General features: G+C 46.8%; 1 long non-coding RNA gene across 2 annotated transcripts in view; it reads right to left on the bottom strand.

The window, feature by feature from the left end:
* The window catches only part of LOC102553495 (uncharacterized), a 113,172-nt gene that overhangs the window by 48,035 nt on the left and 46,058 nt on the right, over positions 1–19,079 (bottom strand). Inside the window, exon 1 of one of the 2 annotated variants that reach the window (XR_005495105.2) lies at positions 1,059–4,803. The exons of the other annotated variant lie outside the window; for it this stretch is intronic. This is a non-coding gene — a long non-coding RNA (uncharacterized LOC102553495). Of the gene's footprint in view, positions 1–1,058; positions 4,804–19,079 lie in introns of those variants that run through there. 2 annotated transcript variants of the gene reach the window in all.

Raw genomic sequence — 19,079 nt, forward strand, 5'->3', positions numbered from 1 at the left:
AACACCTGTTTCCTGCCAGCGGAGGCGGCCTTGTCTGGTCCCTGCCTAGGTCGATGCTGCGACATCCGTCCACCTTGCTCATCGACTCAAGGCACTGCCGAAAATCCATTTCACCTCTGAAAGTCTCTGGCTACTTCCGTCCGTCTGCTACTCGAACCGGGTAAAAGAGGCGGCAGATGAGGGTGGTCAACGGTGGCCTAGAGACTACTGAGTGTGCACAAGTTTAACCAACAAAAACCCTTAATGGTGCGCTTGACGAGGGAGGACACCACCCCCAGGCTAGGCCTCTATGCCTGGGTCACCCCTACCTAGGGCGGGCCCCTCAGAAGTGCAGTACTCAAGATCGGACTCCGGGAGTCCTCCTCTCGCCGGCGCGCGACCTCCACCGCGCCAGTACGGCTGCTGGGCAGGCACCCGGTCCAAAGGCTCTCTGCGTGTCGAGGGCTTCCGGTTGATTGATTTTTTTTCCCCCCTTTGGTAGCAGAATTAATACAGTCAAGTCTGTCGGTCAGTCAAAGTTAAATTGATTCTTTGCCCAAAACACCTCTCACTAAGTGGCACACGCTTCAACATGTTAATTTTTGAAGGTAATTTCAACCCGCGGGTTTAGTTCTTGACGCTGTCTCGAGTGGTGGCAAAGAGCCCGCAGCCTGGCCCCGGTAGGGCCGGGGGCGGGGCGGAGGCAGGAGACCTGAAGGGATACAGCCACCCACTAAATCTTGCCTCCATAGCCACTGGCTCGACCTCCCTTCACCCGTCTCTGTAAGGGCGACCCACCTAGACATGGCGTTGGGCCGTTGGGCGGTGGCCAATCCAAAAGGCTGAGGACCCGGGGAGGAGTGAACTTACAGATAAGAAAATGACCAATGGACCGGTGAGACCGTTCGCGAAGGTCTCCCTCTTACTGGGCTGCTCTCCATAGAGTCCAGAATGTTGCTAGCATCCTGCACATCCTCCCGGAAAGTACCGACAGAGACCCGCGCCCATCCTCGTGCCTCTCCCGCCACCAATCCCTGCTCGGCCGGTGAAGCCCCCGCGCGAGTTCGAGACACACTTACAGTTAGTTCTTCCTGCAGCCCGCCGGGTCCGCAGCGCTTGGCCGGCCTGCACCTTCGCAGCCCTGTCTGGTTGCCCGCCGCGTGGGACCTGGGCTCCCTGCAGGCCGAGCGCACGCGCTGAAGCCAGCGGACCCCGGCCCGGCCAGGCTCCTAGCAGCGACGGCGCCCGCGCCACGCGCACGCACACTCACACGCGCACCCCCGCTCGCACACTCGCTCCCACAAGCAAGCTCCTTGCTCCTAGCTCGGCACACACACTCGCAGACGCACACACTGCAGGCGAGAGAGACAAGAAAATGAAATTTATTATTGATAGAAAAGACTCGCAAGACAATTTCAGGTTATTGTTTCTCTCTGGAAAAGGGGGATCCCGCCACATAATGAAGCGCCTTTTGTGTGGCACTGAACAATACCAAACAAGTATTCTAATAAATAGCCGCGTTTTTGTTCCTGCTCGGCAGTGAATAGAAGGGAGCCGTTGCTTCGTGAGCAGCTGGGACGCCGAGCCGAGCGGGGAGGTGGAGCCGCTGCTCGCCCTCCTCTAGCTGCTCCCCAGCCGGGTCCCCGCCGCTCCCCATTCGCCGGCGTCCACCGCCCCTCCCGCTGGCCCGACCGCAGAGGTTCGGGACCCTAGAACCGTAGGGATCCCGCACCCTCCCCCAGAGAGGATCGCACACCCCCTCTCCCTGTCAGCAGTCACTTGTGGCATCCCACGGGCGGCGACTTTCACCTGGAGCGGCTTTCCGGCTTTCCCTACCTCTTGCAGGGGGGACGCCCCCGCCCGCACTCCTGAGTCAGCGCGGTCATTGCGTGGGATCGGAGCGGCGCGCCCCCTCCGCCCCCACCGTGTCCTCGCAGTGGGTTTTTTTTCGGCTCTGCTCTCGGCTGGAGCTTTGTTGTCTTGCCGAGGGGACACCTTGGACGTGGGCGCCGCGCCAGGTCTCCCCGGGAGCAGCTAGGGCAGCGTTTTCCCCCCTCCTACGATGCGCTCCTCAACCCCACCCCCCTCTAGTACTCCCTCTACCAAGGGCAGCAACAGAACGAAAGACAGTGTCTAAGGATTAGAGTGTGAACACAAAGCTCTCCAGGTTAAAAGAGAGAAGAAGAAGAAAAGGAAAGGAAAGAAAAAAAAGGAGAAGAGCAAAAGAAAAAGAAAAAGAAAAGAAAAGAAAAAAAAAAAAAACTCTCGCCCAGACAGGGGTCTGTCCCGGTGCGCACAGAGAGAGGGAGCGGGGCGGGGCTCTCAGGGGCAGTAGCCACTGCGTGGCCAGCCGGTCTGCAGCGGGAGACCCTCCCAACACTCTGTAATTCCCTCCTTCCGCCGGTCCCTGTCCCTGGTCTCTGCTGCAAGGCTGGAGCTGCCAACCAGCCCACCTCCAAGCAGGGCGCACGGTCCCCGGGGCGTAGCGCCTCTGAGAAGGCCGCTTGACAGCAGCCGCTCAAGTCTGGCTTTCAGTTTTTCCTTGCTTCTCCCCTTTGGTCCCTAACTGTAGGAAATGTCAGCACTTTGGACTAGAGACCTAAACCCTCTGTGACACCTAGGAAATGTCTCAAAAGCAAACTTTCCCCCTTCCTTCTTTTCTTTTCTTAAAGATAACGCCCAAAGGATTTACAATTCACTCACAACCTAAGGCAAGACGGTCACTAATATTTCTTTTTTTTTATGTACATACACAGCACACGTGACAATATCAGGCGTTTGCTCACCCGGTCGGGATGCTGGCGGTGTGTACTTATCTGGAACTCTCTCTCATGGACAAACATATGCCCCCCTCCCAACCCCTGCAGCTGCGTGTTTTCAGCAGTTCTGTGTCTGGTTCTAACCTCAGATAGAAAATCCCACATGACTTTCCCTCCATGGATCTTAATCTAGGCAAACGCTTTGTCATTTGCAAATTATTTCTTAATCGGACTGAGCCGATTTCGATGTGCAATGCAGGATTTACTGTGCTGGGACTCGCCAACGCTGATGAGCTGTCTAGAAATACTTTCCCTAGTTGCAAGACTTTCCCCCTAAAGACTCGTTGGTCTGACAGAGAGGAAGAGTAAAACAGCGGAAGGCCTTGGTGACTCATTTTTGGGTTTTTTGTTTATTTGTTTGTTTTTGTTTTTTTCAGCCTTCTTTTGAGGAACCGCATTCCCTTGGAGTTCTAAATAATTTAGTTCATTTATTCCGAATGTCAGCAGCACAGAGGGAATTTGGCCTTGGGTGTTTAAAAAAAAAAAAAACCGGGTTTGTGCAGGAATCTGGGGGGCAGGAAACGGGGAGACTCTGAAGTTGGAGTCGTTCCAGCAGACACCAGGAAGCGCTTTCCTTTTGTATGGAAAATGGAAACATTTTGGAATCCAGATTTAAAACTTTGACTTATATTTTACATGTTAAATCACTGAAAGATTGGGTACAACAGTGTATAAAGACTGCGAACCTGCAAATATTTGAATGGTTTTTGTGAGTGGAGCAGCTGCCAGTCAGCTGGCTTTGACAGGCTGTCACAGTTTTGTCATTTAATAGTGGGTGTTAGCCTAAGTGCAAAACACTCTGGCAAACAGATGTCAAACCCGTATCAATGGGGGTTGTGAAGTGGAGTTTAACCCACATCACGGAGAGCTGGTGTGCACTCGGGTCCTCAGTGTAGGGGAGGTGCGGGATTTTACAAGTCAAAGCCTGGGGTCTACGCGCTGGACACACATCCCGCGGATTCTGTCCAAACTAGGACGCTTCCCTCTTGTACCGGCACGGGAGAAGCTTGGAGCCAACCAGTTTTGCAGGTCATGGGGGTGGGTGGTTGTCATGCCTCTCTCGACTTTTCTTTTGCAGTCCCCAGCTTTGGGCTGCTCTTTGCCTATCCAGAACACTGCATGGAGTTTGACCGCTGCTCACTTGCTTTCCTTGGCTGCTATGCTACGGCAAGCCTTTCTCGGCTGTAGCAGACAAACTGAGCCCGAAGAACCCTCAAAGAGGTCTTGGTTGAAGCAGACCCCACCCTAAGCCTGGCTGTGTCCTGGCCAGAGTCAAGGAGGCTGGGAGCTTAGTGCAGAGTCTTAGGTTTTGGTTTTTCCTCGCCAGAGTTGGGAGTCTGACACAGCTCGGTTTTGTCAATTGCTATGGGAAGAGTGGAGGGACCCAAAGACCCTAGGTTCTGGATTCAAGGCTGAGACTCAAAAGAACATCTTTGTTTAGGCTTCCAGAGGCTGACTTTCCAACAAGAGTCGATGGCTCGATGGCTTTAAGTGGGGTTGTGGTTTTTTTTTTTTTTTTTTTTTTTTTTTTTTTTTTTTTTTGCATTTGGAGGGGACCCTGTGGCTTTTGTGTTTCTCCACTGGGAACCTAGTGTCTACTCTCTCCTCCTCCAGGAGAGGATTACTCAGCAGTAAGAACTTGAATCACAGGGCTTTGCTCCTCCTGGAATATCTGTCGAATGTGTCTTTTCCTGGTGAATTCTGGCTGGTACCCAGCATTGGCAGACATTGTCCTGTCCTTTGTCTCCTTGTCCTGTCAGTTCCTCTTCCTCCTCTATGTTCTTCCCTCCTATTCCTCCTCTTCCTCTTCCCCCTCCTCTTCCTTCTACCCCCTTTTTCCTCTTCCTCCTTCCCCTCCTCCTTCTTTCTTCTCCCCTCCTTTTCATCCTCCTCTTCATCCTCTTCTTCCTTCTACCCCCTTCTTCCCCCTTCCTTCCCCTCTTCCTCCTCCTCTTCCTCTTTCTCATACCTCTTCCTCTTTCTCTCTCCTCCCCCTCTTCTTCCTCTTCCTCCCCTTCTCTTCCTTCTCCTTTTCCTCTTCCCCCTCCTCTTCCTCTTCCTCTTCAAATTTATACATGAATTTAGAAGCTGGGAATAAAAAGTTTAGATTGTACCTCAAAATGTGGCCTAAGGAGATTTAGAAGTTCTCAGGGCTTCCCTCCAGAAATTGGTCTTTTTGCTTCAGTGTCCCCGTGGGAGGTGTTCTGGCCTCTGGCCAGCATCTATGCTGTAATAGTGACTAGTGCTCTGTCACTGCAATCTTTGACTCTCAGATCAGCTTGAGACCTACTCTTTCTTGTGCTGGATGAAGGACACACAGTTGATACAGACCTTCATGGTTCTTTATGGTCTCTTTAAGGGTGTGCAGTAAAAACACGGCTGACCCCTGATAATACCCCCAAACAAACAAAGTGACGATTACAGTGGCCAATGTATCTAGTGTTTCTGTGCCATTGACTTTAATGACATTTTAATTGGGGGTGGTGGTGGTGGCAGGGTTTCCCTGTGTAGTCCTAGCTGTCCTGGAACTGACTCTGTAGACCAGGCTGACCTCAAACTCAGAGATCTGCCTGCCTCTGCCACCCAAGTGCTGAGATCAAAGGTGTGCACCATCACACCTTGCTGATCTATAGGATTTTAAAAGACTGTTTCCATAGGTCTACAGGATGAATTAATTCTGAATATATCCACGGTACATATTTTCACCTTTTGCCTGAGTTCTTAATCACGGTCCCCCACAGTGCATTGCTCTCCTGGTAGGAGAGCTTGAAACAGGACAGAGGTCCCCTTCAGTGGGCATCCCTGATTAGTGCCAGTGGTGTAAAGGACATCTGCACCTGCCACAGGACAGCACTGACAGGAGCAGGTCTTCATTAGATACACTTCTTTTTTTTTTTTTCTTTTTCTTTTTTTCGGAGCTGGGGACCGAACCCAGGGCCTTGCGTTTGCTAGGCAAGTGCTCTACCACTGAGCTAAATCCCCAACCCCTAGATACACTTCTTATGCATGAAGGATGCAAGTCTTCAGGAGGAGGGGGCAGCCACTCCTGCGCAATGTGCTCATGTGCAGTGAAGATGTTGGTAAGAACTGTGGGGTTCAGGTTAAACTGTGGGGTCCAGGTTAAATTGTGGGGTTCAGGCCCAGCAAATCCAGGAGTGTTAGAACCCTGGGGTCAGAGGCTTGAAGGCTACAGATAACTCAGAAAAGACAAGGGAAGGTCAGTCTTGAAGACATCAGAACTCTCTCTCTGTCTCTGTCTCTGTCTATCTCTGTCTCTGTCTCTCTTTCTCTCTGTCTCTATCTCTGTCTCTCTGTCTCTGTGTCTGTCTCTCTGTCTCTCTGCCTCTCTCTCTCTCTCTCTCTCTCTCTCTCTCTCTCTCTCTCTCTGTTAGTATTAAAGGCATGTGCCACCACTGCCTGGCTATGTCTTCACATTTAACTGGACACAGGACAAAGTTTCTCCCCGTTCTTCTCTTCTTTCCCAGTTCTTAACCCACATAGTAAACAAGATACAAACAACCCCAAAACCAAAGACTGTAGAATAAGAATGACACTGGTCATCAAAATGTTCTCTACCTCAGCTAAACACTACCCTTCCTTCACTATGGGAAGATCTCACCAAAGGGCAAGGCACTGTTGGTGGTGAAGAGCTTCAGCTCTGTTGTGTGCAGGATAAGTTCCTAGATATGGGCATACGATGCACAATATGGTATAAATAGCACAGCACACTGTCAACAATCTTATGATATACAATTGTGATATTCAATTGCAGTTGAATTTCTTTTGGAGACAGGATCTCATGTTATCCTTGAACTCTCTACTCAATCAAAGGTAATCTTGAACTTCTGAACTTCTTGCCTCTTCCCCCCAAGTACTTGGATTACAGGCATGTGACATTCATTATATCTGGCTCAATTATTAGCTATTTAAATATTTGTGGCACATTCATACTACCATATGAATCAGAGGACACCTGGTAGGAGTCAGTTCTTTCCTTCTCTTTTGTGGGTCTGGTGGCTCGAACTCAGGTTGTTGGACTTGGTGGCAAGCACTTTACCCATTGAGCCATCTCACCTGCCCTATTAATTTATAATCAACATAAAGTCATTTGAAAGTTAAAACAAGCACGTCACATTTCTAAAGCATATTGATTATGCCAGGCGACTTGACATTGGTGTGGGAAAAACCTTGACCAACTTCCAGACTTTTCTTAGTCTCTGGAAGGAAGTCATTGAATAAGCCCAACTGGAACAGAAGGTGGAAACCCCACGGCTGTAGAAAATGTTTAATCTCAATCAGGGGCTTCTATGCTACCTTTGATAATTCAGTTCCCAGATAAAAGACACACAACTTTTATTATTATAATAAGCCGCAATTAGCACTAGAGCTGGGCAGATAACTGCCCTCTAAGCTGTTAGAATCTATTTCCCCATTAATAACCACTAATTATAACTTGCCATTTTCCATCTGGGCTGCTCTTAATTTCATCTGGCTAGCCCTCATGGCCATGCTCTTATGACTCACCTAACCGATGGTGTCTTCCTTCTCCCTTTCTTCTCCCTCTCCTTCAACACCAAGCCCGGGAACCCCAACTCCCTCTTAGCCCAATTTTGCCCAACTATAGGCTGTAGGCATCTTTATTTACCTATCAGGCAAACTTGGGGTGCAAGGTCACATAGTGTCTCTTGGGTCTTCCTGTAGACTCGTCCCCTGGGGGCCAGTATTTAGCATTACCTCACATAGTAAAAGACCAAACCTCAACACCCCACAGGTATTGACACATCCGATCATAAGTGAAGAAACGGAGGACATCTGTATGTAAGATAATTGGGCCAGAGCCTGACTGTGTTTCAAGCTGCGTGAGAGTAGCTGGCTCTAACCTCGCCAGTCCTTAGTTTCCTAATCCTAAAGCTGAGACCCCACACTGCAGAAATGTTGTTAGAAACAAAGGGCTTATCTGATGCAAAGCACTGGGCCTTTGCTCACAGAGCCTCTCCTGTGTTCATGTGCACACATCCCGGTCTTCCTTAGATCTCAGTGCTGGGAAGCAATGAAGGTCAAACGGGAAACACCTAGATTCTCCATGGAGATCCCACAGGCTGGCCCAGGCTCCACACTGTAGGTAGACTTCCTCCACTCACTGACAGTGTCTGTCTGCAGTGACTGAACTCTCTGGCTAGTCTTTATGTCTTCATGAGCACTCCAAACCTTCTTGGGGTCTTCTTAAACATGCCATCCACGGTAACAATGGTAACAATAGGGCACCTGGTTATACATTGTCTTGCATTCAGTCTTTTCTTTTTCTTTTTTTTATTTTAAATAAGAGTGATTGTATCTTAAGGCTTATACCGATCCTGTTGATAAAGGCTTATTTCATTATGTGAATGAAACCCCTTGTTCAGTTTTTGTCCATTTTGTTTCAGATATCCATCCAACCATTGATCTATTCATTTATCTACTTGTTCATCCTCCACCCATTCATCCATCCATCCACCCTCTCACCCACTTATCCACCTATCCATCCACACGCCCGTCCACCCATCCACCCACATGCCCATCCATCCATCCATCCATCCATCCATCCATCCATCCATCCATCCTCCGCCTTCCCATCCATCCACTCATCCTCACATTCACCCACCCATCCCCATAAAAATATATGTAGATCACTTGCTAGGCCTTGGGAATGGGAGAACTGAGAACGAGATCAGTCTTTGTCCTTAGAGAATGTGGAGAGATTTGTAGGTGGGTTTGGTGGCGTCTACTAGGTATTTTTCTGGGTCAGTTCCTCTTTGTGCTTCCTCTCCACATAGTTTTGTTTCTGGTGATGCCTTTTCTTTACCCTCTTTTCATAGATCTATGACCATGTGGCAAAAATGAAAATTTTCTAGGGGAAAACCTTGCTTTTCCCCACCCCTGACCTTAGCAGCAAATCTATGAACTGCTGAGTGATTTAACTTGAATCTTAGTCACACTGTGTCTATTGGGTTCAGCAACAGTAGACATCTTGACATGATACTGTGCAGATTACATCATCTTTTTGGGACCCAAATTTTGCAAGATAAAAAGAACCCCAGCATCACTGATTGTTCCTAGGTCCATTTTCCAGGTCAAATGTCCAATGGGATCTTCTGTCATTAGTTAAGCCTCCAGGACTCAGTTTCTTAATCTGTGAACTGGGTGCAGAAGCACACTAGTCTCACAGGGACACAAAGTATGGGGTGAAGGGTTCAGGAGTACCTCACATGCCAAGTGCTGGTCACTATGGGAACTGCTGCATCTCACCCTGTGTCCATAGGCAAAAAATGGCCAGGGCGCTAAGGGACAACTCACACTGTGGGGACAAACGCCTCCTGTCACTTGATTCTACAGCTCTGGCAGAGTACTGGGTATTAGGAACCCAAAGAGTGATTTCATAAAGAAAAAAAAAGTGTAGTTTACACCAAAATGGAATAAACCCCCTTTTGAGCAACAACAATCTGCATAAATGCTTTAAGAAAGCCTATAATTATGATAAAAATGTTGCTCAAAGTTAAAATTATGAAGCAATCAAGATTTATAAACACTCTCATCGACTTTTAATCATTCTTTCTTTTTTATATACAAACTGTACACAATATATGGCTGCAATATATCACACTATACATTCTATGTTCAGTAATTTGGCTGAGTGAAACGTATGTGACGTGACACTAAGCAGCTAGGTTATATCCACACACGAGGACGGGCGTTTAGCTGCGTCTAGCGTGTGCAGCTATGTATTCCTCTGGGATCTCATACTCTAAAGTGCACGCCTCTGCCGCAGCGGGATCTCCTTAAAAATTCTGATTCCCGTGGCTCCTTACGACAGCCCGAGAAAGTACGATGTGAATATGAGTATCGACTGCTTCCTGCCTAAGAGAACATATTCTAATCACCAGTTAATCGAGGTTAAAAATTGGCTATCACGATCGATGTTTGTTTATATCTGGGCAAACTTTTCCCATCTTGAGGACCTGGATATAAGCAATTAGGTAGCAGGTAAAAGACTGACCCAAAATACGAGCTATAGAAACTATATTTGAAACCTTTCCTTTGGTAATTTAAAATGTTTAAGCTCGGGGCTGGGGATTTAGCTCAGTGGTAGAGCGCTTACCTAGGAAGCGCAAGGCCCTGGGTTCGGTCCCCAGCTCCGAAAAAAAGAAAACAAAAATGTTTAAGCTCGAATTACAGAGTGAAATCTAGGATACGTCACTCTCTCATACCCCCATCCCAAACCCGGGAACCTCACACGTACAGGCGACACACAGGGTCCACCACTGAGACATGCTCTAATAGACAGCTCTCAGTACCTAAGATTTATTGGTGAAATAGATGGACAGGGCAGGCTGCACCTGGCAGCTGGTACGTGTCATCATGTGGCCTGTCCTCATCCCTTTGGACAGTTTTAACCCTTCACAGCAACTCTCTTTGTGTCCTAGCTCCCTCTGAGTGCCGGCCAAACCCACTTACTTCCAGAATCTTAACCCCTCCCCCAAGAGAACTAAACAGAGCCACGTAGCTCTGGGAAACGAAGCCACAAAGAACTGAGTCTTGTCAGGACACAAGGACAGGCTCCTAGTGTGAAGGGAGGCAGCAGGCAGGATTTCCTCATCTGGAGATTAGAACGGGAGGGAAGATCGGGCCCAGGTCCACACGGCCTGGATTTGTGGAAGGCCTGCTTCCTCAGCCTGTTTCCTCATGCTCTGAGAAGTTTATTTACTCTGGTTCTTGGGGAGGCTCATTCAGATGTGCACAAGCTAGGCTTTTGATGCCCAAGTTGAGTGATACCGATTTCCAGACTCCATGAAGTCTGGCCCTTCTTTTCAAGGGTGAAATGACCAGGACTCTGACCTGTCCAGCCACATCTGGGTTTTTGCTCTAGATGCTCCCTCCCACCACGCACGAGCTTCTCTTACCCAGAGCCTTCTCTTAGACTGCCCTACACCTTGCCACGGATGCCCCCGTACCCCTTTAACTGTGCAGGGGTTTCAGGTCTGGCTTTCTCACTTGCCAAGTCATTTGTCTGAAGTCTCTTCTCCCTGGTGGCACCGGGGCACCAGTGCTCACTGTCCTCTGCTTTCAACAAGCGATGTCCACTACGGTGCTAGCCGGCTTCGTTTCTAAGGTTGTTCAGCATTTGCCTTTTCCTAGACCATGAGCTCCGTGAGTTTGAAGGTCTCAGTGCTTGTTCTGCTCTGCATCCCCAGTGCCAAGAAGGTCGTGGGCTCTCACTGAGTCTGTGCTGGTAAGGAGAGGATGAGCAGCAATGAGTAACCGCTCTGCCGGAGAACGTGGCACATAGACTGCAGAGAACAATGACAGGTTATGGGAAGCCACCATGCTGCAGCAGGGGATGGTCACATCCCACACATGGTCACTGAAAAGCAGCTCATGGACTTAGCTGTGCCCTATATGCTGCCTGAGGATAATCTTTCTCCGAAACCCAAGGAGAGATACAGACACGCAGAGCCCTGAGCTCATAGAACAGCTAGATTGTGCAGGTGACACAGAAGAGACCATTCATCCTGAAGCACTGGGGATCTTCATGAGGCCCTTCCTGAGGCCGTGGCTCAGGATGAAGCTTTCCAGGCTGAAGGAAGACTAACCAAATCTGGCTGGGAGTTGATCCTGAAGCATGGAAGCTGGAGGTTGAATGGGGGCCATTGTCGGGCTCCTTGGCCCACCAGGTTGCATGTTAAGGCTGACAGAGCTGACTAGAAAAGTCAGGAAGCCCTTGAAGGTAGATCTCGTGTGGCTGCTAGGCCTGCAAAGACACATATGGGACACAGGAGAGACAGTCAAGGATGACCAAGTGAAAGAGTCTGAAATTCTTTGGATTTCCGTGAATAATGCCCCAGCAAACTGTGAAGCCAAGCTCATGGTGACCACTCCCTGACCCAGCAGATGGCACTGGGGTGGGAGTGGGGGTTAGGGGGGAGGAGATCCTAGAACCCAGGGTCTCCAGAGAACACCCACAGAGGTCATTATTGAGTTCTGGTCACCAGACAGAGATGCAGGACACCATCCACGGTTAAAGAAGAAGGAGTAGGGGACGGAAACCAGCCAGGGGAACAACAGCTACTGTGCTTGGCAAAGACTGTAGTGGATGTTTCTGACATCCTCAGAAAATAGAAGGGAACTGGAGAAGCAACAAGGGGGACAGAATGGGGAGCTCAGTGAAGAAATGATTAAAGGGCCAAGTGGAACATACAGAACTCTAGAAAGTGTAGTTGCTTCAGTAAAGACAGAACCAGGTAGGCGTAACAGCAGGAAGGGAATGTAAGAACAATTCATGTGAAGAATTCAAGAAAAAGCACGGAATCCCAAGAGAGAAAACACATGAAGAAAGATGCACAGAGCCGGGGTTGGGGATTTAGCTCACTGGTAGAGCGCTTGCCTAGCAAGCGCAAGGCCCTGGGTTCGGTCCCCAGCTCCGAAAACAAAAAACAAAAACAAAAACAAAAACAAAAAACAACAAAAAAAAAAAGAAAAAGAAAAAAAAAAGAAAAAGATGCACAGAGCCTTAGGGACCTAAGGGTGGAACTCAACAGCCCAACACACACACACACACACACACACACACACACACACACACACACACACACACACACACACACTGTTCTATAGATGTGTGACAGCCAGACATGCTGATATGCTGGGTCCTCCTCTTCCTCTCTGAGAAAAATAATTGTGGTGGAGTTGCCTCCTTTGATGAGGAAGGTAACTTTCAGATTCCAAGACTAAGCATACTCCAAGAGAAACAGAAGTATCCACACCAGATACATTGTAGGTCAACAGCTGCAAGCAGGGTCCAAAGGAAATCAGCCAGGGAGACACAGCATGCAGGAAGTGAGAAGCTGCCCACCTAGGAACCGGTGGGAGCCTGGAAATAGGAAAGGCGTCAATACCTTACTAGTTAGCCTACACCAAGTCTCCTCTTTCCAAGGGGAAAGAGGGTTAGGACACACAACTTTAGGCGACCTGGCAGTGCTCAGAGGCAACAGCTCTGCACAGTGGGTGCTGAAGTGCATGCACCGTTCCCCAAAGGAGGAAATGAAATAGAAACAGAGGTGACAGGGAGAGTCCAGGCATCCTGTGTGGGTCAAATCGCTTGTCTTAAGGAAGAGGGTCTTATTCCGCAGTCCTGGTTGGCCTTAACTCAGCAATTCTCCTACCTTAGCCTCCTGGAATTGTAAGCGTGAGCCAATGTCCAGCTCACTAGCCTCAGAATGTTTCTTATCCACAAAGCCCAGAGCAGAACCACAGCATACTGTGAACGAAACAGTCCATCATCAAACAGGTTACAGCACCGGAGCTTCCAGAATACTCAGCCCACAGTGAATCTGTGTGTCCACTTCTTAGGTTTTTATTTTTATTTCTTTTCTTTTCTTTCTTTTTTTTTTTTTCGGAGCTGGGGACTGAACCCAGGGCCTTGCACTTGCTAGGCAAGCGCTCTACCACTGAGCTAAATCCCCAACCCCTCACTTCTTAGATTTTTAAACACAGAGTGCCTGCTGTTACTTTTCTAGCCAGAAGCTACTTATGCCAAGGAGCTGAGTGAAGTGACTCTCCCACCTCTTTTGTAATGTGAGATGATTTACTCTCTCCCAGTTCCCCAGAAGTCCTCGAGTGCCTAAAGGGTGGGAACATGGGGGAAGCATCTGGCCCACCTTAACAGGGTGTGATTGGTTCCGTGTACTTTCACATTGCTCTGTAAGAACATGACCTTGTAAGTTCATGGGCAGATGTCAGACTGAATGGTTACTTGGACTCGGTCTCCCTGTCTGTCTGTCTCTCACTGCAACTGTCTCTGTTTCTCTCCATCTCTGTTTATCTCCCTGTCTCTGTCTCTTTCTCTCTCTGTGCCCTGAGTACTGGACTCTAGACTATTATACTAGTCATGTGCTCTACCACTGAGCTATAATCTTAACTCTTAATGTACACACACACACACACACACACACACACACACACACACACACACACACACATTTTTTTATGAGATTAAAGAAGCTAATAACTGAACACCCACTGAGAACTTCCTCGGTTTCTCCTGTTCCTTCCTCTGTTTCTTTACTTGCTCTTTCCCATGACAACAGAGGATAACTCTCTCTAGTCTTGGTTGCGAATCTTCTACTATAAATGACCTACAACCTGGAATAAAAGCAAATATGCTACACGACTGAATTCGATGCCTAGAAAAAAAGAAAATATATTTATTGGAATACAAACACTGTGCCCTTTGGGGTATTTTTCATTCAAAATTATTTATTTAAAAAAAATGGTGGGTCCTCTGAAGTGTGATGCGATAGTTGCAGGGCAACTAACACTTCAGTCTCCTTAAACATGGACCATTTCTTGGTTCTGGAACCTTAAACTCTCTCCTTCTTGTTCTTTACCGGGTCTATAACCTGAACTGTAAACAGCTTGCTGTGCTGTAGACGATGAGAACCTATTTTTCCCATGTGGCTATGCTTCATGTCCTGCCCTCCAGCCTCCTGGTAGCCACCACTCCCAGCCTGTAGTGACCTCCAGCCTCTTGACCTGTGTGAAATCGACATTTTAACATTTTAGGATATGGATGCAAGCGCACGGTGTTAACCTTTCTGAGCCTGGCTTGTTTCATTTAACAGTGTCCTCTAACTCTGTTCACATTGCTACAGCAAAAAGGTTGTGTATCCTGTGGTGGAATAGTATCCCGTTGTGTGTACACACCACAGTCCTAATGTATGTACACACCTGATTCCCATTGTATATACACACCACATCCCTGTTGTGTGTACACACCACAGTCCCATTGTGTGTATACACCACAATCCTATCATATGTACACACCACAATCCCATTGTATGCACACACCACAGTCTCATTGTATATATACACCAAAGTTCTGTTGTATGTACACAACACATTTATGTTGTATGTACACACCATAGTCCCATTGTGTGTACACACCACATTCCCATTGTTTGTACACACCACAGTCCCATTGTCTATACACACCACAGTCCCATTGTTTGTACACACCACAGTCCCATTGTATGTACACAGGACAGACCTGTTGTTTGTACACACCAATTCCTGTTGTATGTACACACCACATTTTCATTGTATGCACATACCACTTTCCCATTCTATGTACACACTACATTCCCATTGCATGTACACACCACATTTCCCTGACCCATTTATCTGTCTCTTCAGGTAATTTGCTGTATTAAATGCAGTCTGTCTTCCCATTTTCCTTAGGGTCTAATAGTGCTTATTTTATGTAACTGAGTATTCCATATTAGAAGTATGTATACATGACTTTGAGCTTTCTATTATCAAGTTAAGTTCTATTATTATATGGTGACTATTTCTTTTTATAACTTTTTAAACTTTGTCTATTTTATCTGACATAAGGATAGCTGTTCCTGCTGGCTTTTTTCTTTCGTAAAGAATTACCTTTCACTTTCTATTTGTGTGCCTTTTCCAGGGGCATTGAGTTTCTTGCTGGCAGCATATCATTGAGCCCCTTCCTATTAGTACGTTCAGCCAATCTAGTTCTTATAATTGGGGACTTTAGCTGTTTGCATTTAAGGTTATTAATGATAGTTAAGGACTTACTCCAGTAATTCTGTGTGTGTGTGTGTGTGTGTGTGTGTGTGTGTGTGTGTGTGTGTGTGTTTTGCACATCCTTATTTTTCTCTCTCTTTTTAAAAGAGTTATTTGTTTTATGTATGGGTACGTTGTCACTGTCTCTAGACACACCGGAAGAGGGGCATCAGATCACATTACAGATGGTTGTGAGCCACCATGTGGTTGCTGGGAATTGTACTCAGGACCTCTGGAAGAGCAGCCAGTGCTCTTAACCACTGAGCCATCTCTCCAGCACCTTTATTCTTCTCTAGTTCATGCTTTTGTTTTAGAGGTTCTCCGTTTGATGAGGTTTCATTCTTTTGTATATCTGGTCTATTAACAATGTTTACACTTTCATGTATTTTTTATTTTTGTGTTAGTAATTTTTATCTATTTTGCCCTGAGATTCTATATCCTTTATGTATTTATTGCAAGACTGTTCGGTAGTGAATTCCCTTCACACTTGCTTATACTTTAAGCTATTTTTGTTCTCATTTCATTTTCAAAAGATGTATTTATTGAGTGTAGTATTCTGGGCACCAATTCTGTTTCTCTCAGGAGTTAGAATATGCCACCTTATTCTCTCCTGGCCTGTTGGATTTCAGCTGGGAAATCCATGGTTACACTAATGGGGATTTCCTTATAGTTCTTATGTAAGACTTGAGGTTTTGTTTCTCTTGTTTTTAGAATTTTCTCTGTTTCGGACTTTTGATACTTTGCTATTATGTACCTCAAAGTTGACACCTTTTGGTCTGATTTAATCTTTGGAGCTTTCTGAATACAAAATTTTTTCTATGTTTGGAAGGCTCTGTTTATTATTTCTAAAGTAAATTATTGCAAATTTATACCACCTGTCCTTTCTCTTTTTGGAGTATATTTAACTTAAAAGCTTCCTCATTCATAAATAATCCCACAAATCTTAGAAGCTCTCTTTATCCAGTTAAATTTAGTTTTTATTTTCTTTAAAATATTTGTTTGTTCTGCCTTTTGGTTTGACTGAGTTACTTAAAAAGACTAGTAGTGATGTTCATAAGTTCTTCCTTCTTGCCTGTTAGATATTGTTTGTTGTTGAGGCTACCTATTGTGCTTTAAAAAAAAAACTGAGTTCTTCAGTTTTAGGACTGCGTATGTTTATGCACACATGTGTGCACATATGTCAATCTTGTGTATGTACTGATGTTCAGGCCAACATCTACCTTGTTGTTTGTTTGTTTTGTTTTGTTTTGTTTTTGAGACAGGGTTTCTCTGTGTATCCCTGGCAGTCCTGGAACTTACTCTGTAGACTATGCTGGCCTCAGACTCACAGAGATCTGCTTGTCTCTGTCTCCTGAGTGCTGGGATTTAAGGATGTGTGCCATCCCCACCCCCAGCTTTGTTTGCTTGTTTTGAGACAGGGTTTCTCCTGGCTTAGAACTCACCCAGATCCCCGAGACTACAGAATCTACCTATATCCTGCATTCAGCACTGTGATTACAGACACTCAACTCTGCCCCTGGCTTCCCACCTTGGCTCTTGGGTTGAACTCAGGATCTCCTGATTGTTCAGTAGCCACCTTACCAACTCCCTAGCCTAGACCTAAGACTCTGATTAGTTTCTGAGACTTCAGTCTCCACTGCGTTTCTTACACTGTGTGTGAAGTTTGTCACTAAATTCACTGAATTCTCTTGTATCTTGTTGAGTTCCCTGTTCAAAATTAATTTTAATTACAGGTCAGTTCCCACAGGACATACTGAGTGGTACTTCTTCTCTGTGCCTGGGTAGATGCAGCATGGCATGCGTTGGTATAGGGGTGTGATGCACTCCATGTCTGTGAACCCTATGGGAGTAAGTTGTAGCAGTGGGGTCTGGTGTAGCACTGTCTGTCTCCCAGTGCTGCACAGCAACCTTTGTGCCTCTGGTTAACTGAGTTAATACTGAGTGGTTGATCCCTAGTAATGTGCCTCCTCCAACAAGGCCACACCTTCTAATCCTTTCTAAACAGTTCTACCAAGTGGGGGTCAAGAGAATATATGAGCCTATAGGGTCCATTCTCATTCTAACCACATTATACCTGCATGTATTGTGCGTGTGTGTGTGTGTGTGTGTGTGTGTGTGTGTGTGTGCGCGCGCGCACGTGCGCACGCGCTCTTTGGATGCCTGCATGCTTATACACGTGTGCATCTATTTGTACTCATATGTATGCATGCATGTATGCATATAATGTGTGTGTGCATGCGTGTGTGCATGTGTGGGCATGTGCTCATGAATATGTTGTTGGCAGGGGCCAAACACAGGTTTTCAGATTTTCCTCGGAGACTGGCTTTCCTGGAAGAGTTTTAGAGGCAGTCTCTGTAGCATGCTGCACTGTGGAGGCTCATCAACGGATCCCCGAACAGAAGGGAATAAAAATTTCTAATTATTGTTTTTGGTGCTTCTCTGGAATGTGTGCTTAAACTCGGCATTTCACACAAAGATGGATAGTTTTATGTTTTAAAATAATGATAAAGTGCATTATGATGTTCTTCCAAGCCCACTGTCTAAGATAATTCCTCAGTCGTTTTGGGGTCACGCTCCTTTATCTCTTAGCTGAACATTTTCAATATTTACATTCCCGATGCCTGCTTTCTTACTGCCATCCCATGCGGCCGTGTCCTTGAAAAAAAAAACCCACGAACTAGTTCCTTTGATTAAAAACTATAAACTCACTTTCAAGTCTATATAATTCCTAAAGTAAGCAGATAATCGAATTTGACACTTCCCTCATTAGACGCCGCTGGAGAGAGGAGGAGCGTGGAAATGAAGTAAATATCTCTGAAAGGCTGTTCCGGGTTGGGAGGCAGAGAACTGGGGGTTACGGCCACAGACCTGGGACAGTCAGCCTCAAATTAATCCCACTCCTCTTCTCTCTGGGTTTCTCCGGCTGTTATTTACAAGCTGTCAATTTTTACGGTCGAAGTGATTTGTACAGAACAGGCAGCAAGAGCCTCTTTGATCCACTGGTTTCTTGGCTGTTTTTAGCTACAAGCTCAGCTCCTGAACAACTCTTTCTCCTTACCGAAAAGATGGAAATGTCAGTCTTCCACCTGCCCCCAACTTCAAGGGAAGGGTATGGTCTGAGTTAGCCAAGAATGGGTTTGAATCAGAGTGGCAACTTTTGAACATCCTGTTCTCCTATGCTCTGGATGGAACTGTGGTCTATCTCCAGGCCACAGTTTCCTTGTCCTTTAAAATGTAGACATTAAGCAGTCCGACCCGAGAGAGAGTGCAGGGAGCCATAGCTAGGTAGATGCACCAGAAGCTCTGTCACTTGGAAAGATCCTAAAGGGCTTCGGGAGGATTCTTTTCCATGAATTATTTGTAAGTCAGACCATTCCTACACTTGGGTGTGTCTCACTGAAAGGAAGAGAGCCTCCAAGAATAGCAGGCAAGGTAATTCTCAATAACTCTCTCACAGAGGGCTCTCCAAGAAGCCAGGCAAAGGTAAAATAAACAAAATACAGATTTAAGGCAACAGAGCGGAGCAGACTAGGCAAACAGCGAGTGCTGGGAAGATGCTTTGGACCTGTCAGGGCGAGCCGGGAGCTGACTGCCTCTGCGGATCATGTGCAGACAATGACTGCTCACCCAGCTGACGATGACCTTCTGGTGCCACACACTCAA

This window comes from Rattus norvegicus, chromosome 16, assembly GCF_036323735.1.
Source record: "Rattus norvegicus strain BN/NHsdMcwi chromosome 16, GRCr8, whole genome shotgun sequence".
NCBI lineage: Eukaryota > Metazoa > Chordata > Mammalia > Rodentia > Muridae > Rattus > Rattus norvegicus.